The sequence below is a fragment of the Pogoniulus pusillus genome, chromosome 6 (assembly GCF_015220805.1).
Source record: "Pogoniulus pusillus isolate bPogPus1 chromosome 6, bPogPus1.pri, whole genome shotgun sequence".
Lineage (NCBI taxonomy): Eukaryota > Metazoa > Chordata > Aves > Piciformes > Lybiidae > Pogoniulus > Pogoniulus pusillus.
In genome coordinates, this window is record NC_087269.1 from 15,809,414 (window position 1) to 15,826,078 (window position 16,665).

Consider the following 16,665-nt stretch of genomic DNA (forward strand, 5'->3'; position numbering starts at 1 on the left):
GATGTGGGAGGTGAGGGCACACTTACCTTACTATTCTCTCTCTCCTTTGGGTCCAGAATGAAGCTCTGAGCTATCAATGCATGGAATGATGATTCATCAAAGAAATCCTTAGGTTTGAATGCCTCTAAATCACCCCAGCACAGCTATAATACCTCCATGTGCACTCTGAAACCTCCTTCTTTCCTTTGTAGCATAACAAACAATGTGGTAGAGCAGCAGTAATATATTCTACAGAGAGATAGCATGTTTGCTTATGGGGAAAAAATATTAAACCAATACAATACTTTGTGAAGAAAAAAGCAGATCTTCTGGTGGGTTTTAGGAGGAGAAATCTGGATACTTTTTCTGTTTTATATTTGTTTCTGGGTGTGATGATGCATATAATATGTGTTCCTCCTGACTGTTTTCCTTAACAACTTTGCAATGTGTTGATTGATTTCAAACAAATTTAAGATAAGGAGAAAATGTTCAGACACATAACAGTTCTGCAGGTTTTATGAGAACTGGATAGAGTCTCTATTAGAAGGACACTTGGGTTAGTACCTTCATATAAGAAAAGCACACACAAGGCTCAGCCTATTCTGCTTTGGCACATATTGGTGAGCCAAGAAAGTGGCTGATCACTCAGAATCTGCTCTAGCATAGAATGCTTCTCTTGGAGATGGGAGTCAAGGAAGGTGAGACCTAGGATACTTACTGAGAGATGGTGTGTGGGAGAATTCTCCCGCAGCAGGACATGAGCTGGTAAACATGAGAACTTGTGCTGGGAGGTGTCCTTGAGCCACTGCTTGCTCAAGGAAGCTAAGTTGTAAACAGTGAGCAACCCCCACACACCTGCAGGAGGCTGAGCCGGCCCAGGGCAACCTATCTGCACCTTACACATAAATCTGAGCCAATCTGTACTGTCCACTTGTGCCAGCCCCAGGCTGATTGTGCATGCCTTTTTCTGAGTACTATATAAGCTGCACTGCCCTAAAAAAGTTGTACTGCATTGCTAAGCTGCTGAGTCCACTGGTCAGCACCCCGATCTCACTCGCACCAGCTGCCCGCTGACGGCACTGGTGGCAATTTAAAGAGTTGGTGCCATATGAGAAATAAGAAGGCAAACTGGAATTATTGGAAGGGTCAGGAAGTGTAAGACTGAAGGGTAGAAAGTCTTGAAGAAAATGGGCTTCACTAGGTCCACCAGCTACAAAAATATGTTAGTAAATTCAAGACACGTATAAATGTACATGCTCCTTAGTTTCATCCTTATTCATTATCTGAACTTCTGGTCTGGCTTGTGATGCTTGCAAGTTAGAGAGGCCAAACACTCAGTAGGCTAAGTTCCAAAAGTACCTAATTCACGTAGGCAACATAATTCAGGCAACTAAAGGTATTTTGGACAACTTAATTTCAAGCAAACAAAACAACAAAACCCAAACCAACAAAATCCTCCAGAAATGTAGTTACAGTCTAGCAGAAAAAGAGTCCATTAGAATCTTGCTTACCTAAAGTTTGTCTTTGTGTTTTAAAATTGTATATTAGCCAGAAGTTTTTGAATCCTCTACTCTTAGCCTCTCCTCTTCTTCCAGTTTCAGTGGGTTTGAGTGAATAAAAAGCTAAAGAAATTGCTGCTGTATCATCTGCTCTGATGTTGAGTCAGAACGTAAGCTCAGACTCGTATGTCAGCAATCAACTTTAAAAGGCAATGGAGAACAATATTATTTAAGGAGGTATTTGGAAGTTTCAGATGTGAAGGCAGAGCGATCAGACTCTGCAGACAAAAAGAGATCTGTCTATACCATTGAACCCCGCATAAAACAAAGCTGAAGATTAAACCTCACATTTTCCCACCTCTTCCCCTCTGACATCTGGTAACGAGATTCTGCGCACAATCACTTGCTTAACATGTGGCCTGTTTTTAACACTTAGAAAAGATGTTAATGAGATCCCTTTTTTGTGGCCCATTTTTATAGGCACTGTATCTCACAGTACAGTATCATCAGGGTTGGAAGAGACCTCACAGATCATCAAGTCCAACCCTTTACCACAGAGCTCAAGGCTAGACCATGGCACCAAGTGCCACGTCCAACCTTGCCTTGAAGTGCCCCAGGGACGGCGACTCCACCACCTCCCCAGGCAGCCCATTCCAGTGTCCAATGACTCTCTCAGTGAAGAACTTTCTCCTCACCTCAAGCCTAAATTTGCCCTGGCACAGCCTGAGGCTGTGTCCTCTCGTTCTGGTGCTGGCCACCTGAGAGAAGAGAGCAACCTCCCCTGGCCACAACCACCCTTCAGGTAGTTGTAGAGAGCAATAAGGTCACCCCTGAGCCTCCTCTTCTCCAGGCTAAACAATCCCAGCTCCCTCAGCCTCTCCTCGTAGGGCTGTGCTCAAGGCCTCTCACCAGCCTCGTTGCCCTTCTCTGGACACGCTCAAGCATTTCAATGTCCTTCCTAAACTGGGGGGCCCAGAACTGAACACAGTACTCAAGGTGTGGTCTAACCAGTGCAGAGTACAGGGGCAGAATGACCTCCCCGCTCCTGCTGACCACACCATTCCTGATGCAGGCCAGGATGCCACTGGCTCTCTTGGCCACCTGGGCACGCTGCTGGCTCATGTTCAGGCGGGTATCAATCAGCATCCCCAGATCCCTCTGTTTGGCTGCTCTCCAGCCACTCCGACCCCAGCCTGTATCTCTGCATGGGGTTGTTGTGGCCGATTACTGCTTTGCATGCAAAAATCTATTTTCTTTGCATCTGTAGCCATTTCAGCATCCATCTTGTCCCCTTTGTCATTGCTTTTGTGATGGTTTGGGAGTTACCTGCCCCCTTCCACACAATGAAATCACCCAGACTAGACTCTGCTGGCTGGATGTTAAGGAATGAAGCTATATTTACAGTTTAAGACAGTTTACAAACATATATATACACATTTATATACAAGCTAAAAGCAATACAGAAACACAATACCCCTCCCAGAAAATCAGAGTCCCTAGAAGGCTCCCAACCCAAACCTCCTCTCCCCTCCATCTTTCCCTCCCTTCAGAAATAACCAGATCAGTCACTGTATATGTCACGTGATAAATCTGGAGAGATCTGAGGTGAGTTGTCAAAGAGACGACAAGGAGGTTAGAAGGAGAAAGGGTTAGATTAGATTGAAGAGTTAAGGCAGATACAGCCACACAGACTGCCAGAAAGAAGGAACAAAACTGAGAGCTGAGAAGTCTGTGAGAAGTGAGTGTCTTATCCATATTTTGACTAGTTGAGTTTCTCAGCAGAAGAATGAGTGATATAGGATATTGTTGTCTCCCTCCAAGGATTTAATTTCTCTCAGTAAAATATTCCAATTAGCCTCAAACAAGCACAGCTCTGATTCAAATAACCCATCTGGCTTTCTCACAGACATGACCATTAAAGGAGTTATCACCAAAAAAGAAATAATTTCCTCTGACTTGAGAATACCTAAAAAAGAGCAAGTGCAGCAACCCCCTGGTGAGTACCCATGCACATAATTTCTGGCTTTTTGTGTTTTGATTTTAGTTCATGGATGCAACTCCAAGAATAAAATAAAATTTCCATTTCATGTAAAACTGTTTTGTTATATAGACTTCCAAATAGTATCCTTAACAACATCTTTCCAAAGTAGATCTGCCAGGAAGTCAGTTTGACTGTACCTACATTGCATCCACAATAGGTGTTTTTCTCCTAAGCAAAATGGATCACTTAAGTAGTAAAAACTACTTCTAAATGGCTATTTAAAGCATGTTCATCAAATCTCTTCTTTGAAAGAAGTTCTGTGGTCTTAACTTACAATAGCCAGTCAAATGAGCACTTAGGAATTATTTATTTGTGCAATAAACCTTAAAGAGTGCCTGGAGAAAGTTGTATGCAAGTTGAAGTTTTTCTTCTTAGCTCTGCTCTGCTCTGCAAATCACCATGGATGTGAAACCAAACCATGGCTTTGTCTGTGTCCAGTTAGCCTTGGGACACCCTAATATACTTGTACTGCATGATTATTTACCTCCATGCATGCATTCAGGAAGGACACACAGTCTAAAGCCAGGCTGGTATCTCTGCTTACAAGAAATGGACAGAAAGTTATTTGAAGCTTTTTTCCTTGAGCTTGTTTGAATCCCTTATAGTCATAAATATTTACTGTCAAAGGCAGTTGCTGTCTCAGTTAATAAACCTCAATCTCTGCCATTCTCACTTAGTGAGTCATAAAATATTGTAATTTCCTACAAGTGCATTATGCTACCTTTTGCTGCTAAGACACTGATGTGAAAAGAACAAAAACCAAACCAAAACTGAGAAAAAGAAACATCAGCTAATGCCTCATTAGAGAAATGGCAGCACCTTGGATACTCAGGCGGAAAGCTGCATTTCTGTCCTCACAACCAAATTGGCCTTGTAACTTAACTGTCAGGTGAAAAAAGGGTCTGCAAAGCTCCCCAGTGAGGGATAATTGCTCGAAATGGCATCTTTCCTGACAATTTACATTTTGTCAATTCTTTCTATCTCTAAGGAAGTGGCATTTTTGTGTTACCATAGCTGTGTTGTCGTTCCCATAAAAAATAAGAAGGCAGATGTTTGAAATGTAGAAGCAAGTTTCTCATAGTACCATGCCAGCCCTCCAGAACAAGTAGGACAAATATCTTTTAAGAGTTATTTAATTTTATCTCAGGAGAAGAAGCCTATTCCACGTTGATTAATGGTAAAAACTATCACAGGCTGAACACCATTTCAGTGTCAGCCCTTATGTTATTGATTCACTCAGTCTATTGAGACCTCAAGCAATCAGAATGAACCAAATTATGAGTTGATACAAAGATGTTAAATCTTAGACTGCTTTTATTATGTGTTTCACCGTTTTATGATGCTCTACACAATCTTATTTCGGCGCTTTCAGGGTTCACAGTTTTTAACTGCAGTCCCTTCAGATTATGTAAGGCACTACTGTTAAAATGAGAGCTGAGACACTCATGTATTCACAGGACACCAAAGATTAAGCTCTCAAACAAAACTACATACAATCATACCACATTTAAACTACAACTTGTAACTTCCACAAGAAGTTTTTTCACTGTAGGGCTATCTTGACTTTTCTCCTATATGAGATTTGATTTGTTTCAATGTAATTCTAGAGGAACACTCACTCTGCTGCTTGAAAGGCATCGTCCTCAGTAACTGTGAAATGACTATTTTGCCCTTGCAACATGTAGCCATTTCAAATGGCACTTTACAGGGGATTGCAAGAGCCTGATACTTTGCAAATCTGTGTTGATGCTATCATTAAGTTGCCATTTACATATAACTAATTCTACCCATTTCCATATTTGATTGTATTGTTGATTAATGGAGATTGATTTTTGTCTTAAAAACTGTCATAGTTCTCAAGCATGAAAAGATCTCTGCACGTTGAGAAAACTCAGCTGTACCTAATAGGATCCTCCAGGTAACAGGGCTGTGCTGTGTCAACAGAAACCATTTGTTTTATGCTGCGTTGTCCTTTGGCTCCAACAGCAAATAACATCTAAGTTTATTTTCCATCAGACACTTCTACGGTAAAACAGAAATGGTTGTGGATAAGTTACAAGACTAATCAGCAAATTCTTAACTCTGATGAGTGCTCTACCTATTTCTTTCTTGACAACCCACTCCTTTTTTTTTTCTCCCCCCCCCTTTTTTTTTTTGTTGTTTTCTTCTCAAGAGACTGGTGTGAGCACTTAACATCCCCTGTCTTGGTTGTTACAAGTTTTACGTACATATTAGTGCAAACGCTGTTGGAAATGGCTCCAGGAGCTGTGTGCAGGCTGTTTATCAGAGATCAGGAGACACACGTGGCCTCTGGAAGCCTGTTTGCTGTCAACACTCCTGCCAAGGGTTAGGGCTGAGCTGGCCATCTAAACCAGGACAACCTCCAACCTCTCACTTGCTAGCAGTGAGAATTTTCATGGAAGTTTCTCGCTGAGATTTTTAAAACTGGCAGCAAAGCATAGCATAGAACTAACAAACTGTATAGGTCAGGCTGGGGGTCAGAAACTGCTACCTGCCCATTATGGCACAGATTCCTTTGAAATATTGTAATAGTATAATTTCAGAAATTATTCAAGGTGTGGTTCTTCATCTGTTATGTAACTTTTACCTTTTTATTCTTATTCTTCCTCTTTATTACATTCAGCTATGTCCAAATGCAGTACATTCAGCTGGACAGCTGATGTGGAGATGCTTTCTGTGACTGATAGAGCATTATACCACATGTCACAGACAGAATCAGGTAATAGGATCTGGACAAAGAGATATAGATGAAGAGAAAAACACCGAGGTAACAAACTTAAAAGCTAAGGTTTTCCGTGGTTTTTTTTGATCCATTCTTTGTGGCTTACCACACTTAGTCAATAATTCCATGATCTGTGTGCTGTAAATGCAAAGCTCAGAGGGAGAAAGGGTTCACTCTGTGTTCAGTTTACTGCTCAAGATAAACCATGCCCTCTCTGAGACAAAACTCTGTTTTCTGAATTTCAATATGAAAAGGATAATATGAAATGAAAAAGTGGTTAACAAAATTTATGCAGAAAGTGATTAATGAAATCTCCAGGGAGGGCACCTGCTGAGGAGGTTCCAAAGACACACTTTTCAATGTTAAACATAAAGGTCACGTTCTGTACTTAACGAACATTCTTGGTCCTAGTCTGAAACAAAACTGTCCTGAAACATCTCAAAAAAATATCTAATACACCGAGAATAAGAAGGGGGAAATTGCACTAAACAGAAATTTACCATGTTTTTGTGGACATCCCAAATACATAAATCAGTTTAAACAAACAAACAAAAAAGTGGTTTTACTTTAAATTGGATCAGACTGGTAGAGAAATATATGGAACAATTTCAGACGTTGATCAGTAGCAAAGCAAGGAAAAATAAGTAATTGTAAAAGACAGTTTGGTTTATTGACTTGAAAATCCACTCAGAGAGGCCTTGTAACACACAAGACAAGGGGAATAAGCTGTCAGCTCTGATGCTATTTGGGTCACTGCGATTATGTGGAGTTGAGAGTTCAGCATGAAAACATGCCTTCTGAATGCTGTAGTGTCATAAATGTCAGGCTAATGAAACCATTTAAGTCAGTGAGTGATGTAGGGAGCCAGCCTCCATTGCAGAAATGAACATCAACCAGTGAACACCACCAATGAATCATCTGATGTTTTCTTCAAAGTATCTCCTTTCACTTCTTGTATTTTTTTTCCAGTAGACCATTTCTTTTTCCTCTGACAGTCTTAAGAAAAACTCCTAGCTGCTTCAGTATAAATGAGTAGGAATTCTCAGTAAGTGAAGACCCTAAACCTGAAATTTACTGTCTCTATCTGGGCATTAATAGAATATAGATCTTAAAAAACTCCACAACAACCTCCCAGATGAAAATGCTTTATTTTAGGCTGAATAATCTTGCCTACTTAAAATAAATAGAATTTATCTCAATTGTGAACATTTTGGTGGAATAATCATGAATTTTAGTGAAAACCATAATTCAACTGGTTAGAAGGCACAACATTACTTTTATAATTCTGGAAATTCGTGGGAAAAAAATCTAATTCATTGTTATGCTTCTCCAAAAATGCCTACTATTATTCATACAGACAGAAAGTAACATAGCTAAGGAGAAGAAAAAGCTAAACATTCAAATTAGGTAACTGCATTTATATATTTTTTTAGCATCTGTTTAAAATGAATTTCTTCTTGGTAAAAGTATGCAGTGTGGTTCCTGAAATGCCATTCTTATTTGTGGTTTATAGGCTTCTAGTAAGTTAGGAGATAGTGCAAAACCTCAGGTAAAGTGAACACACAGCCAGAGAAAACACACAAATAAGTGGACTAAAGAATAAACACTACAGCCTGGAATGCTAGGCTAAATATTTGTTCTCAAATTATGAAACCCTTCTATCAAGCTGCAAAGTCATTCCTTGCTGGTCTATAAGTTTTTCAAAGTGGCTATGAAGCCATTAGCAGTAATGAAGCATAAGTAAAATGATTGATTTTGCCAATCGGTGAGAATGTAGCAGACCTTGTCTTATGTAACATGCGTCACAGGTCGTCTGTAAGCTTCATTAATCATATACAACCCATTCATTCACAAGGAAAAATGATGAATTGCTGTCTGTGGAAGACTAACATTAAACTCACTAATGCCATGGAAGTGCAGGACATGTTGTAAGCTTCCCCCTCTCCCCTTTGCCCCCTCCTCTCCCCTTTAAACATGTCAGAGACTGTAATCTGTAATCCTGCATGACATTTTAATCCATGTAAGTAGATATTTACATCCCATGGAGCCACACTGCTTTTAGGGACTGATGCCTGCTTGTGTCTAATTACAGTATAGTTTTCCTGCTGTTGATATGATGATAAAACTGTGTAAATACACAAAAGGGAGTAGGGACTTCATCTAGTTTCAGCCAACTAAAATATGGGTCAATACTGAAACCACAAAAACTGAAAGGAAGGCATTTTTCTTTGGGCTATTAAATACAGGCAATCAAATTGTGACAGAAGTCATGTTATGTGAAATGGGCTGAATACAATCTTAGAAATAATCAGTTCAGAATCCAACTAACCCTCTTTTGGGAAGTTATTCCAGAACTTTTCTTCACTTGTGGCTAACAACTGCCCACCACCATTGCAGGTATTTATTCCTATACTAGCACTGTCTACTGTTGTAAAACTCTCCCCTGTTTTCTAGTGTTTACCTATTATATATTTACAGACAGCAATACTATCCCTCACATTTTATTAGGTAAAACAAAGATCTAAATCTTTTAATCTGTTCTCATGAAATGGGATCTTTTCCCCTTGATTATCCTCAGAGTAATCTTAAACACTGGTGACAAGAAACTTCCATAAGTTCTAGAGAAGAGGCTTATGCATCTCCATTTCTACCATAAAGTACTGTAGGTGAAAAGTAATTTGCTGCTTGTCCTAAAAAAATAATAAGGTACTTGAAAGTTATTATGCTGGTGGTGTCTTGAAACAACCACCTCATAGTGCTGAGTTGTCTTGTCATCCTTGTACTTCACATCTTTCTGCTTCGCTGCCTTTAAATTTTTTTGTGGCTCATTTCTTCTGCTTAAGACTCTTGTGCTTTGGTTAAAGATTTATTCATGTCTGCCTTTTGAACCATCATTAGCACAAAATAGTTATGCCTACTCAGCTCTATGGTGATGGTTATGGTAATAACAGCAACAAGCTGAACATTTTCATACTTTCAAGATAAGCTATAACAATGTCAACATTTTTTTTCCTCTCCATAGAACAGCACCGTGGAGTTATCCTAAGCAATAGCTGTGAGCTGTTACAACTACATGCTCTTCTAACCTCTGTGGTACTTAACTCACACTTTAAAGGACATCTCATTTTCCATCGTTCCTAGATAACTAATCCATTCCAGTCCCTGCCTGCAATCAGAACATACTGCAAAAACCCAATCTACATACCGAAAGACAAGTACATCCTTAATTCCCGACTGAATTAAAAGCAAACGTGATTTCCCTGGCAGGTGTTGTAGGGTCACTTCTTAACGAGAACAAACTCAGGCTCATTGCAAGGACTGGCAAAAAGATTCCTCTCTGCTTTGCTGAATATGCATGCTCTGAGAACATTTGTTTTGCCATGTAAAGGGAGATCTGTTTCCAGACCTGCATGAGTAAGTATTAGCTTTATCTTATCACCATAACCATTTTTAGATTGATGGTGAAAGGCATTGCCTCTGGTGATCACTTGTGCAGCAGAATGCACATTATATTACCAACTGACATTTAACAGCATCTAATATGTGTTCAGCCACTGCTGGAAAATTTTTATGTAACGCTTCCTAGATTTTGCTTTAATGTACAGATTACAGAAGAGATAGCAGTGTACTTAATAGTAATCCTCATGGCAGCTGCATTCACTTCGGAGAGAAAATAGTGACATTTGCTTACGTTTCTTGAACAGAAGAAAATATCACAGCTAAGATAATGTCTGAACTTACAAAACTGTATTTTGGACAACTAAACAAAATGGATGATATTAGAACTAGAAGTAATCCCACACAGCTTTAGTAATCACAGTTGCCATCTAAACTTATTTCAAGTTTAATGTTCAAGAAACTTTGGAATATCTGATTCATAGAAAGATCCAGAACTGAAATTGAAATGAAGAGAAATCCCAGGAGGGGACGCTTGAGGAGGTATTTATTTGTAATAAACCAAATACCCCTTTCTTAAGCAAACAGCCCAGTGTAATTAAGAGATTCACCTGAGCTTCAGCATGCTTGGATTTTGAGCTGAGATTCTTCAAAGCACTCCAGGGGATTTAGATGCATACTGGTTATTGAAATTACATCCCTTAGACTGCTTTGAAAACTCTCAGCCTTGATTTCTTTCAGCCCACATGGGAAGCTGACTGGTTTCAATTACAAGAGATCTCATGTACTAAAAGATACAGGTGAAGGTATGACTGCAGACATCAAATAAACATCAGTGATACTAATGAGTTAAGAGCTACTGGACCTGTGGAACATCTGATGAAACTGGACAATCAGAAAGTGAAGCCATAGCTGGAGATGTGGTGTTTGTATCTCCTTTCAATAAAAAGATCTGTCACAAGATTTCTTAGGTAACTGTGTTGCCCTAAGCTTTTCCTCAGGGGACATTTAGAAATTCAGAAATTTTATCTACTTAAGTACCATATTTAAGCTTTTTATTGTTTTTTTTGGGTTTTTTTTGGGTCTTGTTAGCTCTTACAATATACTACATAGAATCTTCCATGTTCACATTAGCTTCTTTCCTGGATTTATTGATCCAGATAGAAACATTTCATAATTAAAATATACCAGGTCTAAGCAGTTTCAATTTTGTTTTCACAGATTCACAGATTGCACTGGGCTGGAGGGGATGCTCAAATGTCATCTTGTCCAACCTCCCTCCAGTCAGCAGGGACACCTCCAACTAACTAGGTCAGGCTGCCCAGGGGTGCATTGATCTTGAATGTCTGCAGGGACAGGGCCTCAACCACATCCCTGAGCAATCTATTTCAGTATTTTGCTACTCACTGTAAAGAACTTCTGCCTTATGTCTAACCTAAACCTACCCTGTTTCAGTTTAAAACCATTGCTCCTTGTGCTACTGCTACAAGCCCTTCTAAATAGTTCATGTAGCTACAGGGCCTCCCCAGAGCCTTCTCTTCTTGTCTGAACAGCCCAAATTCTTTCAGGCTCTCTTTATAGGAGAGGTACTTCAATCATCTAACATTATTATAAACTAGAGGTAGTTTTAGACTGTGTAATTTTACAATGAAATATATTATAGCTATGACAGAAAGTGGAAGCATTTAGAAGTTACTTAAACAAAGGGCAAGACAACTTTCAGAAAGAATAAACACAGTCTTCAGGTGAATAAGTAACATACATGCATAAGGCTCCTGCTATGAAGTGCAAAACCACACATGTGACAGTAGGTTGTCACACAACCGAAGCTCTGCACCCTTGCAGTAAAAAAACAAGGCTTTTACTAATGATCTCCCTACACTTTGCAAAGTGTAATGTTTCTCTGCTGTTAACAGTGACTTAATTCTTACATTTTCATTGCATGAGCCTGCTACCGTTGTGTGCCATAGAGAAGTGGTGCAAGGTGTTGCTCATTTTATGGAACTGATCTCAGGTGCATTAGGCTGGAGTCTGATTTGGGAGCAGGGAAGGAAGCTTTTGTTAGGACAGCGCCAGGCTGAAGGAAGTTTTTGGGTTGTTGATAGTGCAACTGTGACAGAGAGCTACACAACTCCAGCTGTGCCACAAGAAGCTCCTAGCCAAGCTGGCAGCTCATGGTTTGGACAGATTCACTCTGTGCTGGACCAAGAACTGGCTGGATGGCAGAGCTCAGAGAGTGGTGGTGAATGGTGCCACATCCAGTTGGCAGCTGTCACTAGTGGTGTTCCCCAAGGATCAGTGCTGGGCCCAGTCCTGTTCAATATCTTTATTGATGATCTGGATGAGGGCATTGAGTCCAGCATCAGTAAGTTTGCAGATGACACAAGCTAGGAGCAGGTGTTGATCTGTTGGAAGGTAGGAGAGCCCTGCAGAGGGACCTGGACAGGCTGGATGGGTGGGCAGAGGCCAATGGGATGAGATTGAACAAGGCCAAGTGCAGGGTTCTGCACTTTGGCCACAACAACCCCAAGCAGCACTACCGGCTGGGGACTGAGTGGCTGGAGAGCAGCCAGGAGGAAAGGGACCTGGGGGTACTGATAGATAGTAGGCTGAAGATGAGCCAGCAGTGTGCCCAGGTGGCCAAGAGAGCCAATGGCATCCTGGCCTGCATCAGGAACAGTGTGGCCAGTAGGACAAGGGAGGTTATTCTTCCCCTGTACTCAGCACTGGTCAGGCCACACCTTGAGTACTGTGTCCAGTTCTGGGCCCCTCAATTCAAGAAAGATGTTGAGGTGCTGGAACATGTCCAGAGAAGGGCAACAAAGCTGGTGAGGGGCCTGGAGCACAAATCCTATGAGGAGAGGTTGAGGGAGCTGGGCCTGTTTAGCCTGGAGAAGAGGAGGCTCAGGGGTGATCTTATTACTGTCTACAACTACCTGAAGGGGCATTGTGGCCAGGTGGGGGTTGGTCTCTTCTCCCAGGCAACCAGCAACAGAACAAGGGGACACAGTGGAGGCACCGTCCCTGAGGGTCTTCAAGAAAAGCCTGGATGAGGCACTTAGTGCCATGGTCTAGTTGACTGGGTAGGGCTGGGTGATAGGTTGGACTGGATGATCTTGGAGGTCTCTTCCAACCTGGCTGATTCTATGATTCTATGATTTTCCTCTTTAGCTTGTTTTATCTATTCTATTGTCTGAGAATCTTTACATTTGAAAAAGAGGAGGCTGAGGGGAGACCTTGTCTCTGTCTACAGCTACCTGAAAGAATGTTGTGAAGAGGTTGGTGTTGGTCTCTTCTCACAGGTAATTAGTAATAGAACAAGAAGGAATGGCCTCAAGCTGTGACTGGGTAGGTTTATATTGGGTGCCAGCAAACATTTTTTTCCCAGCAACATGGTCATTGGAATGGGCTGCCCAGGAAGGTTGTTTTAAACCCTGGATGTGTTTAAAAGTTGTTTGGATATGGCATTTAGGGATATGGTTTAGGATGAACCTTGTTGAATGATCCTTGGTTGGACTTGGTGATCCTGAGGGTCTTTTCCAGCCAGAATGTTTGTGTGTGTGATCCTGATTAAATCGATTAGTAGGAGAAAATGAATTACTAACTCCCTGTATTTACCAGACTTTTTTGAGGGAACAGTAGAATAACATTTCTGAATAATATCTGAGCAAAACAGTGGAACAACATGCAGGAAATAGTAGCAAAACAAAATATTTTCTTGAGTAAAACATTTCCTCTGCTGTCTCAATATTATTTTCCTTCCTATTGTTTTAGCTTACTGTTACTAACTTCCTATTATCTCGCATGAACATGTCTATTCTAAATCTGATAAGAAGAAACATATAGAAGTAGAAAGGTGCACTTACTCAGGCACCTGCAATCTTAGGGTATAAGCTCTGAGATCTGTATGTCTGATGCTTGAGTCACATCTTTCTTACCTCACAGCATGTAAATTAAGTGTAGGTTTTAAGATCATAATGGTCAATTAAACACTGTATTTGATTCTTTGCTGAAGGGAGGAAGTTTGACAGAAATTCCTGGAAGAGAAACATGAAGAGTTAAACAAGGCAACTCCTTCTGCCTTTTTTTTTTTTTCCTTTTTGGGGGTTTGTTTCTTTGTCTGTGGGGTTTGTTTTTTGTTGTTCTGTTTTGGTTTTTTCATTGTTTACTTTTGGGGAAATCTGGACTTCTGTGGAAAGTGCTTTCAGAAATGTTTACATGACAGGTTTCAAAGAAGAGAGATGCAAAAGCCTTATTTTGGAACTTAAAGTGGTAACTGTGGTGACACTCGTTTAAATGTGCTCCACATTCAGACTTGTGAAGAAGGACACATAAACAGTGATGAGGAAGCTCAGATGCAGAGTAGTTAGGACCAGCCTTTCCTCTGAATTTCCACTTCAGGGACAAACTGGCATGACTCTTTCTTCCCCAGGAAACTGTTATTTAGCCAGTGAAGAAAGTTTATATCACTTTCTTCTTTACTAAGGTAAGACTCTAGTTCATATCACTGGTGCTGCTCAGAGCAGAAAGGTGGCTTCATGGAAGGACTTGCTAGCTGGCTGAATAGCAGGGAGGACTATATTAAAAAAAAGAGCTGACTTTGTGCTCATCATCAGCATTCCCCACTGCCACCAGAGCTTCCTTCCTTTGGGCACAGAGGGCTGTGCTGCCATCTCACTTTGCAAGGATGCTTTCACCTTCTCCTCCTTAAAGTGGTTTAGCCAATTCTTACCATTATAGGATGTCTGGTCTGCTCTGTCCCATTTTTACTCCCATAGTGAAGCATGTAATAAGTCCCAATACAGTGATGTGTCTTGCTCCAGTACGAGGGCCTAGAAGCAGATGAATGTCCAGCTAGAAGCTGGACAAACAGTAGCAATTTAATCTCTGAGGTCTCTACAAAAATTGCACAAAAAAAAATTTTTCAAGCATCTTACAGTCTTCGTCCAAAAGAAAGCACATTTTTCTCTTTATAATCTCAGTTCCTTCTTTTGTCTTCTGGGTCCCTGGCAATCCTGGTAGCAACACATGCTTCTAATTTATCTATGTCATGGCTCCATTACTTTACCTATGCTGCTTCTTTCAAACCTTTCTAGAATTTCTTGTTTTCTATTGGATTTCACCAACTCCACTATAGCTGAGCTGGGCTCTTGCCACTGAAATCCTTCTAGGAATAAAGAAAAGCCTAACTTAGACTCTCAGAAGCAGTGTTAGAAAGCAAGAAGTATTTTTACATACACTTAATCTGCAGAGTTTCTGCAGAACAAATTTCTGGACTAAATATTGCTCAGACTAAAAAGTTAATAGCGCTTTTATATTCCTGACCAATTTCTTCTTTCTCTTGTCTCAGGATAAAGGTAGGTAATATTAAATGTAGCTCAGTCAGGCACCCTCACTTTTATTAACACACCTACTATTGATCTAACACCAAATGCAAAAATCCCTGGAATAGTTTTACATTGGCAGAAATGCAAACCTTTGGTCTCCATTCTCAAACTGGCCACTTTATTTCATAATCTTTTATGATTCTCATTGCCTTTGGGACTCTATACTTGCTTAGCTTTTGGTTAAGTGAATTATCTACCTTAGTGTCTCCTGAGATATTACTTCATTCTGAATAAAGAAATATTAACCATCTTCTTGACCTGTAGATGGCCTACTGCTTAAATGAATTTACTTCTTGTCTTTGGTATGTCCTAAATGGTGTCACACTAAGGAAGTTAAAACAAAACCTTCAAAGTAAAAGAGTAAATGGCTGTGCACCACTTATTTTTCTGGACATGAGGTGTTATGAACAAAAATAGTCTTGCACACTGCAACTGCTTGAGTGTGCATCAGCTGCTTCTCAGTTTAGTCTTGTTTTCAATACTAAATCCGATTTCCTTCCTCTCCCCCACCCACCCATCCATTCACATTCCTTTCTACTTCAGTTCTGGAATGTGTGGTCTGTGGCCAGCTGACAACTTTCTTTCTTTCTTTCTTTTTTTTTTTTAACATAAATTTGAGGTTGTTTAAACAAGACATTTTAAAGATCTATGGGTCATGAGCAGGAAGAGGGAGAGAGCTGCTGGAATGAGTGGATGGTAGCTTGAATGTTTGAATGATTTATTTTCCTTGCATTCCCACCTATGTCTTAGTTATGAAACTAGCTGTTGCTGACACTTCAAAGTGCTTTAACAACTCATTCTAATCTGTAGTGCTACCAATGAATGCCAGGAGATACATGCATATGCTAGGAGACACACAGCTGTGATGTTTGCTTGATTTTAATCTATAGTAGCTTTTCAGATATTCAACACCTGCATCTGAAAGTAGTATTCTTCTATTGCTTAACTAACAGCAACAAAGTAAGATTTTTTTTTGTTGGTTTTTGTTTGTTTGTGTGTTTTGTTTTGTTTTGAAAGATGCATTCTTTTGTAACTGAGGACCAAAACAGACCAATTGTATTAAATTATGGAAGGAAATTGGTGGGTCCAGGCAGACATCCTTTCCAAATGAGCTAGGATTTCCATTAGAATATAATGCAAATAGTGGATAAAAAATAAGGAATGTAATACCTTTTTTGCAGTAATTGTAGTTTGTACAAGTCTTGCACTCAGTCACTCAACGATTGAATAAAGCCTAAGAAAGTGAAGGAATAACTGAAATAAACTGCTGTTGCCTGCTTCTGTAATCACTTGATACACTCTAAAGTAAGTTTGAATTAGCTGGCAGACAACACATATAATAGCAGTTTTCAGAAGGCTGAAGGACAGTGGTGTAAGTACCTGCTACCCCTACAGATGGTGGACACTGGATAGTTAGAAATAGAATGCACAGGGATCTGTCCATTTTCTACAGACAGTGAGCAATGAGTTAAAAAAAATCCACAGAACAAGTCCAGACAAAAATCTTCTTATGCATTAATCTCAATCGTACAACTTATGCAGAACAACCCATTGACAAATATTGATCTGGCCTACCCCAGCTCTGCTGGAAACTTTCAGCTTGGTGTCAGTAAAATCCTG

The 16,665-nt window shown here is 40.2% G+C and overlaps 1 long non-coding RNA gene across 1 annotated transcript in view; it reads left to right on the top strand.

Annotated features, from left to right (window-relative positions):
* LOC135176475 (uncharacterized) overlaps nucleotides 1-10,659 on the top strand; it is a 33,370-nt gene extending 22,711 nt beyond the window's left edge. The window contains exons 2-4 of the long non-coding RNA XR_010302671.1: nucleotides 3,385-3,474; nucleotides 9,285-9,676; nucleotides 10,400-10,659. This is a non-coding gene — a long non-coding RNA (uncharacterized LOC135176475). The remainder of the gene's footprint in view (nucleotides 1-3,384; nucleotides 3,475-9,284; nucleotides 9,677-10,399) is intronic.
* Nucleotides 10,660-16,665: the final 6,006 nt, after the last annotated feature.